The sequence below is a fragment of the Oncorhynchus nerka genome, linkage group LG10, assembly GCF_034236695.1.
Source record: "Oncorhynchus nerka isolate Pitt River linkage group LG10, Oner_Uvic_2.0, whole genome shotgun sequence".
Classification (NCBI taxonomy): domain Eukaryota; kingdom Metazoa; phylum Chordata; class Actinopteri; order Salmoniformes; family Salmonidae; genus Oncorhynchus; species Oncorhynchus nerka.
The window spans coordinates 6,275,686-6,298,187 of NC_088405.1; positions in this window are offsets into that span (position 1 = coordinate 6,275,686).

Here is a 22,502-nt window from a genome sequence, read left to right on the forward strand (position 1 = left end):
ATGCAACCTCCTCCATCTTACAGAGACTGGACTCTGTTTATCATGCAGCCTCCTCTGTCTAACAGAGACTGGACTCTGTTTATCATGCAGCCTCCTCTGTCTTACAGAGACTGGACTCTGTTTATCATGCAGCCTCCTCTGTCTTACAGAGACTGGACTCTGTTTATCATGCAGCCTCCTCTGTCTTACAGAGACTGGACTCTGTTTATCATGCAGCCTCCTCTGTCTGACAGAGACTGGACTCTGTTTATCATGCAGCCTCCTCTGTCTGACAGAGACTGGACTCTGTTTATCATGCAGCCTCCTCTGTCTTACAGAGACTGGACTCTGTTTATCATGCAGCCTCCTCTGTCTTACAGAGACTGGGCTCTGTTTATCATGCAGCCTCCTCTGTTTATCATGCAACCTCCTCTGTCTAACAGAGACTGGACTCTGTTTATCATGCAGCCTCCTCTGTATTACAGAGAGTGGACTCTGTTTATCATGACTCTGTTTATCATGCAGCCTCCTCTGTCTTACAGAGACTGGACTCTGTTTATCATGCAACCTCCTCCATCTTACAGAGACTGGACTCTGTTTATCATGCAGCCTCCTCTGTCTTACAGAGACTGACTCTGTTTATCATGCAGCCTCCTCTGTCTTACAGAGACTGGACTCTGTTTATCATGCAGCCTCCTCTGTCTTACAGAGACTGGACTCTGTTTATCATGCAGCCTCCTCTGTCTGACAGAGACTGGACTCTGTTTATCATGCAGCCTCCTCTGTCTGACAGAGACTGGACTCTGTTTATCATGCAACCTCCTCTGTCTTACAGAGACTGGACTCTGTTTATCATGCAGCCTCCTCTGTCTTACAGAGACTGGACTCTGTTTATCATGCAGCCTCCTCTGTCTTACAGAGACTGGACTCTGTTTATCATGCAGCCTCCTCTGTCTTACAGAGACTGGACTCTGTTTATCATGCAGCCTCCTCTGTCTTACAGAGACTGGACTCTGTTTATCATGCAGCCTCCTCTGTCTTACAGAGACTGGACTCTGTTTATCACGCAACCTCCTCTGTCTTACAGAGACTGGACTCTGTTTATCATGCAGCCTCCTCTGTCTTACAGAGACTGTACTCTGTTTATCATGCAGCCTCCTCTGTCTAACAGAGACTGGACTCTGTTGATCATGCAGCCTTCTCTGTTTATCATGCAGCCTCCTCTGTCTAACAGAGACTGGACTCTGTTTATCATGCAGCCTCCTCTGTCTAACAGAGACTGGACTCTGTTTATCATGCAGCCTCCTCTGTCTTACAGAGACTGGACTCTGTTTATCATACAGCCTCCTCTGTCTTACAGAGACTGGACTCTGTTGATCATGCAGCCTCCTCTGTCTGACAGAGACTGGACTCTGTTTATCATGCAGCCTCCTCTGTCTTACAGAGACTGGACTCTGTTTATCATGCAGCCTCCTCTGTCTTACAGAGACTGGACTCTGTTGATCATGCAGCCTCCTCTGTTTATCATGCAGCCTCCTCTGTCTAACAGAGACTGGACTCTGTTTATCATGCAGCCTCCTCTGTCTTACAGAGACTGGACTCTGTTTATCATGCAGCCTCCTCTGTCTTACAGAGACTGGACTGTTTATCATGCAGCCTCCTCTGTCTTACAGAGACTGGACTCTGTTTATCATGCAGCCTCCTCTGTCTTACAGAGACTCTGTTTATCATGCAGCCTCCTCTGTCTTACAGAGACTGGACTCTGTTTATCATACAGCCTCCTCTGTCTTACAGAGACTGGACTCTGTTGATCATGCAGCCTCCTCTGTCTGACAGAGACTGGACTCTGTTTATCATGCAGCCTCCTCTGTCTTACAGAGACTGGACTCTGTTTATCATGCAGCCTCCTCTGTCTTACAGAGACTGGACTCTGTTTATCATGCAGCCTCCTCTGTCTTACAGAGACTGGACTCTGTTTATCATGCAGCCTCCTCTGTCTTACAGAGACTGGACTCTGTTGATCATGCAGCCTCCTCTGTTTATCATGCAGCCTCCTCTGTCTAACAGAGACTGGACTCTGTTTATCATGCAGCCTCCTCTGTCTTACAGAGACTGGACTCTGTTTATCATGCAGCCTCCTCTGTCTTACAGAGACTGGACTCTGTTTATCATGCAGCCTCCTCTGTCTTACAGAGACTGGACTCTGTTTATCATGCAGCCTCCTCTGTCTGACAGAGACTGGACTCTGTTTATCATGCAGCCTCCTCTGTCTTACAGAGACTGGACTCTGTTTATCATGCAGCCTCCTCTGTCTTACAGAGACTGGACTCTGTTTATCATGCAGCCTCCTCTGTCTTACAGAGACTGGACTCTGTTTATCATGCAGCCTCCTCTGTCTTACAGAGACTGGACTCTGTTTATCATGCAGCCTCCTCTGTCTTACAGAGACTGGACTCTGTTTATCATGCAGCCTCCTCTGTCTGACAGAGACTGGACTCTGTTTATCATGCAGCCTCCTCTGTCTTACAGAGACTGGACTCTGTTTATCATGCAGCCTCCTCTGTCTTACAGAGACTGGACTCTGTTTATCATGCAGCCTCCTCTGTCTGACAGAGACTGGACTCTGTTTATCATGCAACCTCCTCTGTCTAACAGAGACTGGACTCTGTTGATCATGCAGCCTCTCTGTTTATCATGCAGCCTCCTCTGTTAACAGAGACTGGACTCTGTTTATCATGCAGCCTCCTCTGTCTAACAGAGACTGGACTCTGTTTATCATGCAGCCTCCTCTGTCTTACAGAGACTGGACTCTGTTTATCATGCAGCCTCCTCTGTCTTACAGAGACTGGACTCTGTTTATCATGCAGCCTCCTCTGTCTGACAGAGACTGGACTCTGTTTATCATGCAGCCTCCTCTGTCTTACAGAGACTGGACTCTGTTTATCATGCAGCCTCCTCTGTCTTACAGAGACTGGACTCTGTTGATCATGCAGCCTCCTCTGTTTATCATGCAGCCTCCTCTGTCTAACAGAGACTGGACTCTGTTTATCATGCAGCCTCCTCTGTCTTACAGAGACTGGACTCTGTTTATCATGCAGCCTCCTCTGTCTTACAGAGACTGGACTGTTTATCATGCAGCCTCCTCTGTCTTACAGAGACTGGACTCTGTTTATCATGCAGCCTCCTCTGTCTTACAGAGACTGGACTCTGTTTATCATGCAGCCTCCTCTGTCTTACAGAGACTGGACTCTGTTTATCATACAGCCTCCTCTGTCTTACAGAGACTGGACTCTGTTTATCATGCAGCCTCCTCTGTCTGACAGAGACTGGACTCTGTTTATCATGCAGCCTCCTCTGTCTTACAGAGACTGGACTCTGTTTATCATGCAGCCTCCTCTGTCTTACAGAGACTGGACTCTGTTTATCATGCAGCCTCCTCTGTCTTACAGAGACTGGACTCTGTTTATCATGCAGCCTCCTCTGTCTTACAGAGACTGGACTCTGTTGATCATGCAGCCTCCTCTGTTTATCATGCAGCCTCCTCTGTCTAACAGAGACTGGACTCTGTTTATCATGCAGCCTCCTCTGTCTGACAGAGACTGGACTCTGTTTATCATGCAGCCTCCTCTGTCTTACAGAGACTGGACTCTGTTTATCATGCAGCCTCCTCTGTCTAACAGAGACTGGACTCTGTTTATCATGCAGCCTCCTCTGTCTTACAGAGACTGGACTCTGTTTATCATGCAGCCTCCTCTGTCTTACAGAGACTGGACTCTGTTTATCATGCAGCCTCCTCTGTCTTACAGAGACTGGACTCTGTTTATCATGCAGCCTCCTCTGTCTTACAGAGACTCTGTTTATCATGCAGCCTCCTCTGTCTTACAGAGACTGGACTCTGTTTATCATACAGCCTCCTCTGTCTTACAGAGACTGGACTCTGTTTATCATGCAGCCTCCTCTGTCTTACAGAGACTGGACTCTGTTTATCATGCAGCCTCCTCTGTCTTACAGAGACTGGACTCTGTTTATCATGCAGCCTCCTCTGTCTTACAGAGACTGGACTCTGTTTATCATGCAGCCTCCTCTGTCTTACAGAGACTGGACTCTGTTTATCACGCAACCTCCTCTGTCTTACAGAGACTGGACTCTGTTTATCATGCAGCCTTAACAGAGACTGGACTCTGTTTATCATGCAGCCTCCTCTGTCTAACAGAGACTGGACTCTGTTTATCATGCAGCCTCCTCTGTCTTACAGAGACTGGACTCTGTTTATCATGCAGCCTCCTCTGTCTTACAGAGACTGGACTCTGTTTATCATGCAGCCTCCTCTGTCTTACAGAGACTGGACTCTGTTTATCATGCAGCCTCCTCTGTCTTACAGAGACTGGACTCTGTTTATCATGCAGCCTCCTCTGTCTTACAGAGACTGGACTCTGTTTATCATGCAGCCTCCTCTGTCTTACAGAGACTGGACTCTGTTTATCATGCAGCCTCCTCTGTCTAACAGAGACTGGACTCTGTTTATCATGCAGCCTCCTCTGTCTTACAGAGACTGGACTCTGTTTATCATGCAGCCTCCTCTGTCTTACAGAGACTGGACTCTGTTTATCATGCAGCCTCCTCTGTCTTACAGAGACTCTGTTGATCATGCAGCCTCCTCTGTCTTACAGAGACTGGACTCTGTTTATCATGCAGCCTCCTCTGTCTTACAGAGACTGGACTCTGTTTATCATGCAGCCTCCTCTGTCTTACAGAGACTGGACTCTGTTTATCATGCAGCCTCCTCTGTCTTACAGAGACTGGACTCTGTTTATCATGCAGCCTCCTCTGTCTTACAGAGACTGGACTCTGTTTATCATGCAGCCTCCTCTGTCTTACAGAGACTGGACTCTGTTTATCATGCAGCCTCCTCTGTCTTACAGAGACTGGACTCTGTTGATCATGCACTGTTTATCATGCAGCCTCCTCTGTCTTACAGAGACTGGACTCTGTTTATCATGCAGCCTCCTCTGTCTTACAGAGACTGGACTCTGTTTATCATGCAGCCTCCTCTGTCTTACAGAGACTGGACTCTGTTTATCATGCAGCCTCCTCTGTCTTACAGAGACTGGACTCTGTTTATCATGCAGCCTCCTCTGTCTTACAGAGACTGGACTCTGTTTATCATGCAGCCTCCTCTGTCTTACAGAGACTGGACTCTGTTTATCATGCAGCCTCCTCTGTCTTACAGAGACTCTGTTGATCATGCAGCCTCCTCTGTCTTACAGAGACTGGACTGTTTATCATGCAGCCTCCTCTGTCTTACAGAGACTGGACTCTGTTTATCATGCAGCCTCCTCTGTCTTACAGAGACTCTGTTGATCATGCAGCCTCCTCTGTCTTACAGAGACTGGACTCTGTTTATCATTCATCCTTGCACTTTATTAAAAAAATACCAAGTCACTCATCCACCACTGCACATTGTACCAAATGGTAGGTTAGACCTCACTTTATATGCACAGAAAGCTACATGTGTATGTGTTCATCTACAAAGCCCTTTTGGGTAAACTCCCTCTTTACCTCTGTAGTCTAGTCTCCTTCACCACCAGCAGTTACCAGACCTGGTCTGCTAGTTGGTTGCTACTTAAAGTCCCCAGGACATTTACAGTATTAGGCAAGACTGCCTTCTCTTGTGCACCAGACACATTGAATAGTCTATAATCCCATGCTTCATCTAGATGTGTTAGTACTACTGAATGGAATAGTCTATAATCCATGCTTCATCTAGATGTGTTAGTGCTACTGAATGGAATAATCTATAATCCATGCTTCATCTAGATGTGTTAGTACTACTGAATGGAATAATCTATAATCCATGCTTCATCTAGATGTGTTAGTACTACTGAATGGAATAGTCTATAATCCATGCTTCATCTAGATGTGTTAGTACTACTGAATGGAATAGTCTATAATCCATGCTTCATCTAGATGTGTTAGTGCTACTGAATGGAATAGTCTAGAAGCCATGCTTCATCTAGATGTGTTAGTACTACTGAATGGAATAGTCTATAATCCATGCTTCATCTAGATGTGTTAGTGCTACTGAATGGAATAGTCTAGAAGCCATGCTTCATCTAGATGTGTTAGTGCTACTGAATGGAATAGTCTAGAAGCCATGCTTCATCTAGATGTGTTAGTGCTACTGAATGGAATAGTCTAGAAGCCATGCTTCATCTAGATGTGTTAGTACTACTGAATGGAATAATCTATAATCCATGCTTCATCTAGATATGTTAGTACTACTGAATGGAATAATCTATAATCCATGCTTCATCTAGATGTGTTAGTACTACTGAATGGAATAGTCTACAACCCATGCTTCATCTAGATATGTTAGTGCTACTGAATGGAATAATCTACAATCCATGCTTCATCTAGATGTGTTAGTACTACTGAATGGAATAATCTACAACCCATGCTTCATCTAGATGTGTTAGTGCTACTGAATGGAATAATCTACAATCCCTGCTTCATCTAGATATGTTAGTACTACTGAATGGAATAATCTACAATCCCTGCTTCATCTAGATATGTTAGTACTACTGAATGGAATAATCTACAATCCCTGCTTCATCTAGATATGTTAGTGCTACTGAATGGAATAATCTATAATCCATGCTTCATCTAGATATGTTAGTACTACTGAATGGAATAATCTACAACCCATGCTTCATCTAGATATGTTAGTGCTACTGAATGGAATAATCTACAATCCATGGTTCATCTAGATATGTTAGTACTACTGAATGGAATAGTCTATAATCCCTGCTTCATCTAGATGTGTTAGTACTACTGAATGGAATAGTCTACAATCCATGCTTCATCTAGATGTGTTAGTGACCCTGAATGGAATAATCTACAACCCCTGCTTCATCTAGATGTGTTAGTACTACTGAATGGAATAGTCTACAATCCATGCTTCATCTAGATGTGTTAGTGCTACTGAATGGAATAATCTATAATCCCTGCTTCATCTAGATATGTTAGTGCTACTGAATGGAATAATCTATAATCCCTGCTTCATCTAGATGTGTTAGTACTACTGAATGGAATAGTCTAGAAGCCATGCTTCATCTAGATGTGTTAGTGCTACTGAATGGAATAATCTATAATCCATGCTTCATCTAGATATGTTAGTGCTACTGAATGGAATAATCTATAATCCCTGCTTCATCTAGATGTGTTAGTGCTACTGAATGGAATAGTCTAGAAGCCATGCTTCATCTAGATGTGTTAGTGCTACTGAATGGAATAATCTATAATCCCTGCTTCATCTAGATATGTTAGTGCTACTGAATGGAATAATCTATAATCCATGCTTCATCTAGATGTGTTAGTGCTACTGAATGGAATAATCTACAATCCATGCTTCATCTAGATGTGTTAGTGCTACTGAATGGAATAATCTAGAATCCATGCTTCATCTAGATGTGTTAGTGCTACTGAATGGAATAGTCTAGAAGCCATGCTTCATCTAGATGTGTTAGTACTACTGAATGGAATAGTCTAGAAGCCATGCTTCATCTAGATGTGTTAGTACTACTGAATGGAATAGTCTAGAAGCCATGCTTCATCTAGATGTGTTAGTACTACTGAATGGAATAGTCTAGAAGCCATGCTTCATCTAGATGTGTTAGTACTACTGAATGGAATAGTCTAGAAGCCATGCTTCATCTAGATGTGTTAGTGCTACTGAATGGAATAGTCTAGAAGCCATGCTTCATCTAGATGTGTTAGTACTACTGAATGGAATAGTCTAGAAGCCATGCTTCATCTAGATGTGTTAGTACTACTGAATGGAATAGTCTAGAAGCCATGCTTCATCTAGATGTGTTAGTACTACTGAATGGAATAGTCTACAATCCATGCTTCATCTAGATGTGTTAGTACTACTGAATGGAATAATCTATAATCCATGCTTCATCTAGATGTGTTAGTACTACTGAATGGAATAATCTATAATCCATGCTTCATCTAGATATGTTAGTACTACTGAATGGAATAATCTACAATCCATGCTTCATCTAGATATGTTAGTACTACTGAATGGAATAGTCTAGAAGCCATGCTTCATCTAGATGTGTTAGTACTACTGAATGGAATAGTCTAGAAGCCATGCTTCATCTAGATGTGTTAGTACTACTGAATGGAATAGTCTACAATCCATGCTTCATCTAGATGTGTTAGTACTACTGAATGGAATAATCTATAATCCATGCTTCATCTAGATGTGTTAGTACTACTGAATGGAATAGTCTATAATCCATGCTTCATCTAGATGTGTTAGTACTACTGAATGGAATAGTCTATAATCCATGCTTCATCTAGATGTGTTAGTACTACTGAATGGAATAGTCTATAATCCATGCTTCATCTAGATATGTTAGTACTACTGAATGGAATAATCTATAATCCATGCTTCATCTAGATGTGTTAGTACTACTGAATGGAATAGTCTAGAATCCATGCTTCATCTAGATGTGTTAGTACTACTGAATGGAATAGTCTAGAATCCATGCTTCATCTAGATGTGTTAGTACTACTGAATGGAATAGTCTAGAATCCATGCTTCATCTAGATGTGTTAGTGCTACTGAATGGAATAATCTATAATCCCTGCTTCATCTAGATATGTTAGTGCTACTGAATGGAATAATCTATAATCCATGCTTCATCTAGATATGTTAGTACTACTGAATGGAATAGTCTAGAAGCCATGCTTCATCTAGATGTGTTAGTGCTACTGAATGGAATAATCTATAATCCCTGCTTCATCTAGATATGTTAGTGCTACTGAATGGAATAATCTATAATCCATGCTTCATCTAGATGTGTTAGTGCTACTGAATGGAATAATCTATAATCCATGCTTCATCTAGACATGTTAGTGCTACTGAATGGAATAATCTACAATCCCTGCTTCATCTAGATGTGTTAGTGCTACTGAATGGAATAATCTACAATCCATGCTTCATCTAGATGTGTTAGTGCTACTGAATGGAATAATCTAGAATCCCTGCTTCATCTAGATGTGTTAGTGCTACTGAATGGAATAGTCTAGAAGCCATGCTTCATCTAGATGTGTTAGTACTACTGAATGGAATAGTCTAGAAGCCATGCTTCATCTAGATGTGTTAGTGCTACTGAATGGAATAGTCTAGAAGCCATGCTTCATCTAGATGTGTTAGTACTACTGAATGGAATAGTCTAGAAGCCATGCTTCATCTAGATATGTTAGTACTACTGAATGGAATAGTCTAGAAGCCATGCTTCATCTAGATGTGTTAGTGCTACTGAATGGAATAGTCTAGAAGCCATGCTTCATCTAGATGTGTTAGTACTACTGAATGGAATAGTCTAGAAGCCATGCTTCATCTAGATGTGTTAGTACTACTGAATGGAATAGTCTAGAAGCCATGCTTCATCTAGATGTGTTAGTACTACTGAATGGAATAGTCTACAATCCATGCTTCATCTAGATGTGTTAGTGCTACTGAATGGAATAATCTATAATCCCTGCTTCATCTAGATGTGTTAGTACTACTGAATGGAATAATCTATAATCCATGCTTCATCTAGATATGTTAGTGCTACTGAATGGAATAATCTACAATCCATGCTTCATCTAGATATGTTAGTACTACTGAATGGAATAGTCTAGAAGCCATGCTTCATCTAGATGTGTTAGTGCTACTGAATGGAATAGTCTAGAAGCCATGCTTCATCTAGATGTGTTAGTACTACTGAATGGAATAGTCTACAATCCATGCTTCATCTAGATGTGTTAGTACTACTGAATGGAATAATCTATAATCCATGCTTCATCTAGATGTGTTAGTACTACTGAATGGAATAATCTATAATCCATGCTTCATCTAGATGTGTTAGTACTACTGAATGGAATAGTCTATAATCCATGCTTCATCTAGATGTGTTAGTACTACTGAATGGAATAGTCTATAATCCATGCTTCATCTAGATATGTTAGTACTACTGAATGGAATAATCTATAATCCATGCTTCATCTAGATGTGTTAGTACTACTGAATGGAATAGTCTATAATCCATGCTTCATCTAGATGTGTTAGTACTACTGAATGGAATAGTCTAGAAGCCATGCTTCATCTAGATGTGTTAGTACTACTGAATGGAATAGTCTAGAAGCCATGCTTCATCTAGATGTGTTAGTGCTACTGAATGGAATAATCTATAATCCCTGCTTCATCTAGATATGTTAGTGCTACTGAATGGAATAATCTATAATCCCTGCTTCATCTAGATGTGTTAGTACTACTGAATGGAATAGTCTAGAATCCATGCTTCATCTAGATGTGTTAGTGCTACTGAATGGAATAATCTATAATCCCTGCTTCATCTAGATATGTTAGTGCTACTGAATGGAATAATCTATAATCCATGCTTCATCTAGATGTGTTAGTGCTACTGAATGGAATAATCTATAATCCATGCTTCATCTAGATATGTTAGTGCTACTGAATGGAATAATCTACAACCCATGCTTCATCTAGATGTGTTAGTGCTACTGAATGGAATAATCTACAATCCATGCTTCATCTAGATGTGTTAGTGCTACTGAATGGAATAATCTATAATCCCTGCTTCATCTAGATGTGTTAGTGCTACTGAATGGAATAATCTATAATCCATGCTTCATCTAGATATGTTAGTACTACTGAATGGAATAGTCTAGAAGCCATGCTTCATCTAGATGTGTTAGTACTACTGAATGGAATAGTCTAGAAGCCATGCTTCATCTAGATGTGTTAGTGCTACTGAATGGAATAGTCTAGAATCCATGCTTCATCTAGATGTGTTAGTACTACTGAATGGAATAATCTATAATCCATGCTTCATCTAGATGTGTTAGTGCTACTGAATGGAATAGTCTAGAAGCCATGCTTCATCTAGATGTGTTAGTACTACTGAATGGAATAGTCTACAACCCATGCTTCATCTAGATGTGTTAGTACTACTGAATGGAATAGTCTAGAATCCATGCTTCATCTAGATGTGTTAGTGCTACTGAATGGAATAGTCTACAATCCATGCTTCATCTAGATGTGTTAGTACTACTGAATGGAATAATCTATAATCCCTGCTTCATCTAGATGTGTTAGTGCTACTGAATGGAATAATCTATAATCCATGCTTCATCTAGATATGTTAGTACTACTGAATGGAATAATCTACAATCCATGCTTCATCTAGATATGTTAGTACTACTGAATGGAATAGTCTAGAAGCCATGCTTCATCTAGATGTGTTAGTGCTACTGAATGGAATAGTCTAGAATCCATGCTTCATCTAGATATGTTAGTACTACTGAATGGAATAGTCTACAATCCATGCTTCATCTAGATGTGTTAGTACTACTGAATGGAATAATCTACAATCCATGCTTCATCTAGATATGTTAGTACTACTGAATGGAATAATCTACAACCCATGCTTCATCTAGATATGTTAGTACTACTGAATGGAATAGTCTACAATCCATGCTTCATCTAGATATGTTAGTACTACTGAATGGAATAGTCTATAATCCATGCTTCATCTAGATATGTTAGTGCTACTGAATGGAATAATCTATAATCCATGCTTCATCTAGATGTGTTAGTACTACTGAATGGAATAGTCTATAATCCATGCTTCATCTAGATGTGTTAGTACTACTGAATGGAATAGTCTAGAATCCATGCTTCATCTAGATGTGTTAGTACTACTGAATGGAATAGTCTAGAATCCATGCTTCATCTAGATGTGTTAGTACTACTGAATGGAATAGTCTACAATCCATGCTTCATCTAGATATGTTAGTGCTACTGAATGGAATAATCTATAATCCATGCTTCATCTAGATGTGTTAGTACTACTGAATGGAATAATCTATAATCCATGCTTCATCTAGATATGTTAGTACTACTGAATGGAATAATCTACAATCCATGCTTCATCTAGATGTGTTAGTGCTACTGAATGGAATAATCTACAATCCATGCTTCATCTAGATGTGTTAGTGCTACTGAATGGAATAGTCTAGAATCCATGGTTCATCTAGATATGTTAGTGCTACTGAATGGAATAATCTACAATCCATGCTTCATCTAGATATGTTAGTGCTACTGAATGGAATAATCTACAACCCATGCTTCATCTAGATGTGTTAGTGCTACTGAATGGAATAGTCTACAATCCATGCTTCATCTAGATATGTTAGTACTACTGAATGGAATAGTCTAGAATCCATGGTTCATCTAGATATGTTAGTACTACTGAATGGATTTAAAATAGTGATGTGAGACTCTGTGACAGAGGGGTGTAAATGCTTCATTTAGGCTGGTTCATGTTGTTGTCTTGTCGTGTGTTTTCATTCTGTAATGTATTGGTTGTTGCTGCCTTCTTGGCCAGGTCTTCCTTGTAAAAGAGACTCTGGGTCTCAATGGGCTTTTCCTGGTTAAATAAAGGTAAAATAAATGCAAATTGTTGATGATAAAGTGACGTGTATTTCTTTAAGGTTTTACCAGAAGTGGCCAATAATCCCAGCTTTCTTTGTCTGTGGATGACCAGGAGCTTTGGGGTAAGTGTTTATGACTGCAAACCTGCAATATGTGGCTGTCTTGATTGCATGAACCATGCCAAACAATACTGTTGATTTTCATCAGCAACAAAGTATTCAGCTTTATTAGAAGTGATTGACTTTTAGGAGGGAGTGTGAGTTCTTTATCCAACCTACAGAAGAGGCCATTGAAACCAGCTTGCTTATTCTGTTAATGACAGCTGATGATCAGAAGCTTTTTTATTTTTTTTAACTAGGCAAGTCAGTTAAGGACAAATTCTTATATTCAATGAGGGTCTAGGAACAGTGGTTTTTTTGCCTGTTCAGGGGCAGAACGACAGATTTTTTTTTTACCTTGTCAGCTCGGGGATTCGATCATGCAACCTTTTGGGTTACTAGTCCAACGCTCTACCTGGCTCTAACCACTAGGCTACCTGCTCTAACCACTAGGCTACCTGGCTCTAACCACTAGGCTACCTGCTCTAACCACTAGGCTACCTGGCTCTAACCACTAGGCTACCTGGCTCTAACCATTTAGGCTCACCTGGCTCTAACCACAGGCTACCTGCTAACCACTAGGCTACCTGGCTCTAACCACTAGGCTACCTGGCACTAACCACTAGGCTACCTGGCTCTAACCACAGGCTGACCTGGCTTTCTAACCACTAGGCTACCTGCTCAAACCAATAGGCTACCTGATTGCATGAACCATGCCAGGCTACCTGGCTCAGCAACAAAACCACTAGGCTACCTGGCTCTAACCACTAGGCTACCTGCTCTAACCACTAGGCTACCTGGCTCTAACCACTAGGCTACCTGCTTAACCACTAGGCTACCTGGTTCTAACCACTGAGGCTAGGAACAGTGGCTCTAACCACTAGGCTACCTGGCTCTAACCACAGGCTACCTGGTTCTACCACTAGGCTACTGGCTCTAACCACTAGGCTACCTGGTTCTAACCACTAGGCTACCTGCTCTAACCACTAGGCTACCTGGTTCTAACCACTAGGCTACCTGCTCTAACCACTGGGCTACCTGGTTCTAACCACTAGGCTACCTGGTTCTAACCACTAGGCTACCTGCTCCTAACCACTAGGCTACCTGCTCTAACCACTAGGCTACCTGCTCTAACCACTAGGCTACCTTCTCTAACCACTAGGCTACCTGGCTCTAACCACTAGGCTACCTGGCTCTAACCACCAGGCTACCTGGCTCTAACCACTAGGCTACCTGGTTCTAACCACTAGGCTACCTGGCTCTAACCACTAGGCTACCTGGTTCTAACCACTAGGCTACCTGCTTCTAACCACTAGGCTACCTGGTTCTAACCACTAGGCTACCTGCTCTAACCACTAGGCTACCTGGTTCTAACCACTAGGCTACCTGGTTCTAACCACTAGGCTACCTGCTCCTAACCACTAGGCTACCTGCTCTAACCACTAGGCTACCTGCTCTAACCACTAGGCTACCTTCTCTAACCACTAGGCTACCTTCTCTAACCACTAGGCTACCTGGCTCTAACCACTAGGCTACCTGCTGCCCCAATGATGTCTGATTACGTTGTTGACAACAGCACGGGTTGTGATACGTAGAACCTGCATGGATCAGATGAATCACGAACAGCAGAACAGTGAGTAATGTCTGCGTACCAAATGACACCTTATTCACCATATAGTGCACTAAACAGGGAATATGGTGCTATTTGGGATGACAGACCCACAGGTACGGGAGAATCAAGAACACACAGAACACATTATTCCTTGTATTTTGCCATTGACTCTGATGTGCAGCACATCTGTTAACAGTGCAATTTAAACAATGTCAATCATCTTGTTTTGCATACGGGATAATAACAGTCTGCTGTACCAACCACAGGAAGTGGTCTGCTGTACCAACCACAGGAAGTGGTCTGCTGTACCAACCACAGGAAGTGGTCTGCTGTACCAACCACAGGAAGTCGGTGGCACCCTGATTGGGGAGAAAGGAGCCGTTGTAATGACTGATTGTGAAACAGCCACCACTAACACAGAGAGGAGGCTGCCTACCTACAGACTAGATATCAATGGCCACTTTAATAAATGGATCACTAGTCACTTTAATCATGCCACTTTAAGAATGCTTACATATCTTGCATTACTCAGCTCATATATATATACTGCATCCTTCACTGTCTATTCTTTACTATCTATTACATCTTAACCTCTCTGTCACTGCTCATCTATATATATTTCATCTCATCCCATTCCATCCCTTTACTAGATTGTGTGGTGTGTGGAATTTGTTAGACATTAGGTTTTGTTCTGGAATTTGTTAGATATTAGGTTCAGTTGTGGAATTTGTTAGATATTAGGTTTTGTTGTGGAATTTGTTAGACATTATGTTTTGTTATGGAATTTGTTAGACATTATGTTTTGTTATGGAATTTGTTAGACATTATGTTTTGTTATGGAATTTGTTAGACATTATGTTTTGTTATGGAATTTGTTAGACATTATGTTTTGTTATGGAATTTGTTAGACATTAGGTTTTGGTTTCCATGGTTTCCAGGTGTTTGACGCCATTCCGTCTTCCGTCTTCCATTCCGTCTGCTCCGTTCCGGTCGTTCCTATGAGCCGTCCTCCTCTCAGCAGCCTCCTGTCGTACCGACACAGCTCTTATCTGACAGGATGTTTAACTACCAGCCATTCCGTCTGCTCCGTTCCGGTCGTTCCTATGAGCCGTCCTCCTCTCAGCAGCCTCCTGTCGTACCGACACAGCTCTTATCTGACAGTGTCTGATCCAACGGGACGTTTAACTACCAGCCTGATGTGAAATCACACATCTGTTCTCTCTCACATCACATACATGTAAAGTGCTGACATTTAGCAGTTAAAACATACAGAGAGGAGAGAGCAGAGTGAGAGACCTGGGTCGTGTTCATTAGGACCCCGAACAGAAGAAAATGGACTGAAACAGGGAGCGACGACTTGAGCTTGTCCATTTTAAAGAAAGGCACATTTCTGTTTTCTGTTGTAAAATGGATTCAAACAGTTTTTCTGTTGCACTCCCTAATGAACACAACCCTTGTTTCACAGTGAGAAGGGTATAGGACAGAGTCAATCAGTCCAACTAATGAACACAACCCTTGTTTCACGGTGAGGGGTGAGAAGCGTATAGGACAGAGTCAATCAGTCCAACTAATGAACACAACCCTTGTTTCACGGTGAGGGGTGAGAAGCGTATAGGACAGAGTCAATCAGTCCAACTAATGAACACAACCCTTGTTTCACGGTGAGGGGTGAGAAGCGTATAGGACAGAGTCAATCAGTCCAACTAATGAACACAACCCTTGTTTCACAGTGAGAAGGGTATAGGCCAGAGTCAATCAGTCCAACTAATGAACACAACCCTTGTTTCACAGTGAGAAGGGTATAGGCCAGAGTCAATCAGTCCAACTAATGAACACAACCCTTGTTTCACGGTGAGGGGTGAGAAGTGTATAGGACAGAGTCAATCAGTCCAACTAATGAACACTTTCCCACGACAACGTGACACCTTCCAGAGAGCTGCTGCTTCCTTGGCAATTTCAATATTTTCACATTCCTCCAGGTAGTTTTATTATGTTGTGGCACTCAGTCCACTACTCCACCCACATCGTTGCTACTGGAGGCTAGAGATCAATCAAACACTGTGTGGCACTCAGTCCACTACTCCACCCACATCGTTGCTACTGGAGGCTAGAGATCAATCAAACACTGTGTGGCTCAGGTTCACACTGACATAAAGCCTGGGCTTCTCCCCTCTCTGACATAAAGCCTGGGCTTCTCCCCTCTCTGACATAAAGCCTGGGCTTCTCCCCTCTCTGACATAAAGCCTGGGCTTCTCTTCTCTCTGACATAAAGACTGGGCTTCTCTCCTCTCTTTCTCTTATTTTCCTGTCTGTGCAGCTCCTGTCCTCCTCTCCTCCTGTCCTCCACACTGAGAAAACATTGTTTGAAGTAGGGACAGGAGGGAGGAGGGGTAAAGGATTGGGGGAGAGGGGTAATGGACAGGGGGAGAGGGGTAATGGAGAGGGGGTAAGGGACAGGGGGAGGGGTAATGGAGAGGGGTAAGGCATAGAGGGAGAGGGGTAATGGACAGGGGAGAGGGGTAATGGACAGGGGGAGAGGGGTAATGGAGAGGGGGTAAGGGACAGGGGAGGGGTAATGGACAGGGGAAAGGGGTAATGGACAGGGAGAGGGGTAATGGACAGGGGAGAGGGGTAATGGACAGGGGGAAAGGGTAATGGACAGGGGGAAAGGGGTAATGGACAGGGGGAACGGGGTCATGGACAGGGGAAAGGGGTCATGGACAGGGGAAAGGGGTAATGGACAGGGGGAGAGGGGTAATGGACAGGGAGAGGGGTAATGGACATAGGGATAGGGGTAATGGACAGGGGGAGAGGGGTAATGGACAGGGGTGAGAAGGGGTAAGGAACAGGGGGATGAGGGTAAGGAACGGGGGAGGAAGGTAAGGAACGGGGGGGGGAGGAAGGTAAGGAACAGGGGGAGGAAGGTAAGGAACAGGGGGAGGAAGGTAAGGAACAGGGGGAGGAGGGTAAGGAACAGGGGGAGGAGGGTAATGAACAGGGGAGGAGGGTAATGAACAGGGGAGGAGGGTAATGAACAGGGGGAGAAGGGTAATGAACAGGGGGAGGAGGGTAATGAACAGGGGAGGAGGGTAATGAACAGGGGGAGGAGGGGAGGAACAGGGGGAGGAGGGTAATGAACAGGGGAGGAGGGTAAGGAACAGGGGAGGAGGGTAATGAACAGGGGGAGGAGGGTAATGAACAGGGGGAGGAGGGTAATGAACAGGGGGAGGAGGGTAATGAACAGGGGGAGGAGAGTAAGGAACAGGGGGAGGAGGGTAAGGAACAGGGGGGAGGAGGGTAATGAACAGGGGAGGAGGGTAATGAACAGGGGGAGGAGGGTAATGAACAGGGGGAGGGGGTAATGAACAGGGGAGGAGGGTAATGAACAGGGGGAGGAGGGTAATGAACAGGGGAGGAACAGGGGGAGGATGGTAATGAACAGGGGAGGAGGGTAATGAACAGGGGGAGGAGGGTAATGAACAGGGGGAGGAGGGTAATGAACAGGGGGAGGCGGGTAAAGAACAGGGGGAGGAGGGTAAGGAACAGGGGGAGGGTAATGAACAGGGGAGGAGGGTAATGAACAGGGGGAGGAGGGTAATGAACAGGGGAGGAGGGTAATGAACAGGGGGAGGGGGTAATGAACAGGGGAGGAGGGTAATGAACAGGGGGAGGAGGGTAATGAACAGGGGGAGGAGGGTAATGAACAGGGGGAGGGTAATGAACATGGGGAGGAGGGGGAACAGGGGGAGGAGGGTAATGAACAGGGGGAGGAGGGTAATGAACAGGGGGAGGAGGGTAATGAACAGGGGGAGGAAGGTAATGAACAGGGGGAGGAGGGTAATGAACAGGGGGAGGAGGGTAAGGAACAGGGGGAGGAGGGTAATGAACAGGGGGGAGGGTAATGAACAGGGGAGGAGGGTAAGGAACAGGGGGAGGAGGGGGAGGAACAGGGGGAGGAGGGTAATGAACAGGGGGAGGAGGGGGAGGAACAGAGGGAGGAGGGTAAGGAAAGGGGGGGATGGTAATGAACAGGGGGAGGAGGGTAATGAACAGGGGAGGAGGGTAATGAACAGGGGGAGGAGGGTAAGGAACAGGGGGAGAAGGGTAAGGAACAGGGGGGGGAGGGTAATGAACAGGGGGAGGAGGGTAATGAACAGGGGGAGGAGGGTAATGAACAGGGGGAGGAGGGTAATGAACAGGGGGAGGAGGGTAATGAACAGGGTGGAGGAAGGTAATGAACAGGGGGAGGAGGGTAATGAATAGGGGGGAGGAAGGTAAGGAAGGAGGGTAAAGCCGTCTGCAAGTTTCCATCTGAAACAGTCTACGCCCCTTCATCAGTGATTGGTCAACCGTAGGGATTCTTCAATCAAGTGTTTTATTGTCATTCAACGATAGAAGAATCGTTTTCATGAGAAAAAAAATTCACTTGAGAAATACTGCCAAACATCTTAGTTTGATGTAACTATTTTGAGGAAGTGTATACTGGCTATGGCGTCTCAAGAGGGACAAACAGTACTATTGCTGCTTTTAACTTGTTTTTTAAGCGACAGTGTTTTTAAGGGCGTAAAGCGAGACACAGACATTCACTTGGCCTGACTGAGTTCTGCTAGGAGCAAACCCAACCTAGTAGGTAGATGCCCTTAAGGGAGAAGGACGCGGTGGAAAGAGCTCTTCGCCTGAACTGAAACCTAGTCCGTATCTAAAATGGCACACTATTCACCTACATAGTGCTTTAGGCGCTGGTCAAACGTAGGGAATAGGAAGCAATTGGAGACGCAGCCCTTGCTTTCTCACACTGGGGAATGCAGAGCAGTCAGGCTGAGATAAAGAAAGGCCAATCTCCCAGGCACAGAATCACAAATGACCTGGAAATGATCTATAGTGAACTGTGGAGCAATGACAAGGACCTGGCTGGGGAACAGAGCAATGACAAGGACCTGGCTTCACTGCTTTTGAACCAGAACATGTCCCTGTTTATTTATGCATGCACACACACACACGCACACACACACACACACACACACACACACACACACACACACACACACGAAGTAGAAGCACACACCTTGCATGGTCACATCATATAAGTCCCTGATTTGTTCTCTCCAATGGAACCAACCGAGCTAGTAGGGAGGGAAGCTGGAGTATAACATCACATGTATGGACTGGGGCTGGTGAGAGGATGGTCTGGGGCTGGTGAGAGGATGGTCTGGGGCTGGTGAGAGGATGGTCTGGGGCTGGTGAGAGGATGGACTGGGGCTGGTGAGAGGATGGACTGGGGCTGGTGAGAGGATGGTCTGGGGCTGGTGAGAGGATGGACTGGGGCTGGTGAGAGGATGGACTGGGGCTGGTGAGAGGATGGACTGGGGCTGGTGAGAGGATGGTCTGGGGCTGGTGAGAGGATGGTCTGGGGCTGGTGAGAGGATGGACTGGGGCTGGTGAGAGGATGGTCTGGGGCTGGTGAGAGGATGGACTGGGGCTGGTGAGAGGATGGACTGGGGCTGGTGAGAGGATGGACTGGGGCTGGTGAGAGGATGGTCTGGGGCTGGTGAGAGGATGGTCTGGGGCTGGTGAGAGGATGGTCTGGGGCTGGTGAGAGGATGGACTGGGGCTGGTGAGAGGATGGACTGGGGCTGGTGAGAGGATGGACTGGGGCTGGTGAGAGGATGGTCTGGGGCTGGTGAGAGGATGGTCTGGGGCTGGTGAGAGGATGGACTGGGGCTGGTGAGAGGATGGTCTGGGGGGATGAGAGGATGGACTGGGGCTGGTGAGAGGATGGTCTGGGGCTGGTGAGAGGATGGACTGGGGCTGGTGAGAGGATGGTCTGGGGCTGGTGAGAGGATGGACTGGGGCTGGTGAGAGGATGGTCTGGGGGGATGAGAGGATGGACTGGGGCTGGTGAGAGGATGGTCTGGGGCTGGTGAGAGGATGGACTGGGGCTGGTGAGAGGATGGACTGGGGCTGGTGAGAGGATGGACTGGGGCTGGTGAGAGGATGGTCTGGGGCTGGTGAGAGGATGGACTGGGGCTGGTGAGAGGATGGACTGGGGCTGGTGAGAGGATGGTCTGGGGCTGGTGAGAGGATGGTCTGGGGCTGGTGAGAGGATGGACTGGGGCTGGTGAGAGGATGGTCTGGGGCTGGTGAGAGGATGGACTGGGGCTGGTGAGAGGATGGACTGGGGCTGGTGAGAGGATGGTCTGGGGCTGGTGAGAGGATGGTCTGGGGCTGGTGAGAGGATGGACTGGGGCTGGTGAGAGGATGGACTGGGGCTGGTGAGAGGATGGACTGGGGCTGGTGAGAGGATGGACTGGGGCTGGTGAGAGGATGGTCTGGGGGATGGAGAGGATGGACTGGGGCTGGCGAGAGGATGGTCTGGGGCTGGTGAGAGGATGGTCTGGTGAGAGGATGGACTGGGGCTGGTGAGAGGATGGACTGGGGCTGGTGAGAGGATGGACTGGGGCTGGTGAGAGGAAGGACTGGGGCTGAGGAGAGGATGGACTGGGGCTGAGGAGAGGATGGACTGGGGCTGAGGAGAGCATGGACTGGGGCTGGTGAGAGGATGGACTGGGGCTGGTGAGAGGATGGTCTGGGGGGGATGAGAGGATGGACTGGGGCTGGTGGGAGGATGGTCTGGTCAGAGGATGGACTGGGGCTGGTGAGAGGATGGACTGGGGGGGATGAGAGGATGGACTGGGGCTGGTGAGAGGATGGACTGGGGCTGGTGAGAGGATGGTCTGGGGGGATGAGAGGATGGACTGGGGCTGGTGAGAGGATGGTCTGGGGCTGGTGAGAGGATGGACTGGGGCTGGTGAGAGGATGGACTGGGGCTGGTGAGAGGATGGTCTGGGGCTGGTGAGAGGATGGTCTGGGGCTGGTGAGAGGATGGACTGGGGCTGGTGAGAGGATGGTCTGGGGCTGGTGAGAGGATGGACTGGGGCTGGTGAGAGGATGGACTGGGGCTGGTGAGAGGATGGTCTGGGGCTGGTGAGAGGATGGTCTGGGGCTGGTGAGAGGATGGACTGGGGGGGATGAGAGGATGGACTGGGGCTGGTGAGAGGATGGACTGGGGCTGGTGAGAGGATGGACTGGGGCTGGTGAGAGGATGGTCTGGGGGATGGAGAGGATGGACTGGGGCTGGCGAGAGGATGGTCTGGGGCTGGTGAGAGGATGGTCTGGTGAGAGGATGGACTGGGGCTGGTGAGAGGATGGACTGGGGCTGGTGAGAGGATGGACTGGGGCTGGTGAGAGGAAGGACTGGGGCTGAGGAGAGGATGGACTGGGGCTGAGGAGAGGATGGACTGGGGCTGAGGAGAGCATGGACTGGGGCTGGTGAGAGGATGGACTGGGGCTGGTGAGAGGATGGTCTGGGGGGATGAGAGGATGGACTGGGGCTGGTGGGAGGATGGTCTGGTCAGAGGATGGACTGGGGCTGGTGAGAGGATGGACTGGGGGGGATGAGAGGATGGACTGGGGCTGGTGAGAGGATGGACTGGGGCTGGTGAGAGGATGGTCTGGGGGGGATCAGAGGATGGACTGGGGCTGGTGAGAGGATGGACTGGGACTGGGGCTGGTGACAGGATTGTATCAAGGCACAGATCTAGGGAAGGGTACCAAAAAATGACTGCAGCATTGAATGTCCCCAAGAACACAGTCGCCTCTATCGTTCTTAAATTAAAGCAGTTTGGAACCACCAAGACTCTTCTTAGAGCTGGCCGGCCTGACAAATTGAGCAATCGGGGGAGAAGGGCCTTGTTCAGGGAGCAGACCAAGAACCCAATGGTTACTCTGACAGAGCTCCAGAGTTCCACTGTTGCGATGGGAGAACCTTCCAGAAGGACAACCATCTCTGGTGCCCTCCACCAATCAGGTCTTTATGGTAGAGTGGCCAATTGGAAGCCACTCCTCAGTAAAAGGCACATGACATCCCGTTTGGAGTTTGCCAAAAGGACTCTCAGACCATGGAGAAACAAGAATCCAAGATTCCAAGATTTAAGTATTTGGCCTGAATGTTTCTGGAGGAAACCTGACACCATTCCTACGGTGAAGCATGGTGGCAGCATCATGCTGTTGAGATGGTTTTACAGCGACAGGGACTGGGAAACTAGTCAGGATCAAGGAAAAGATGAACGGAGAAAAGTACGGAGGGATCCTTGATGAAATCCTGCTCCAGAATCTGTGATTTACTGACCTCAGACTAGGGTGAAGGTTAATCTTCCAACAGGACAACGACCCTAAGCACACAGCCAAGTTAATGATCCTAAGCACACAGCCAAGACAATGACCATAAGCACACAGCCAA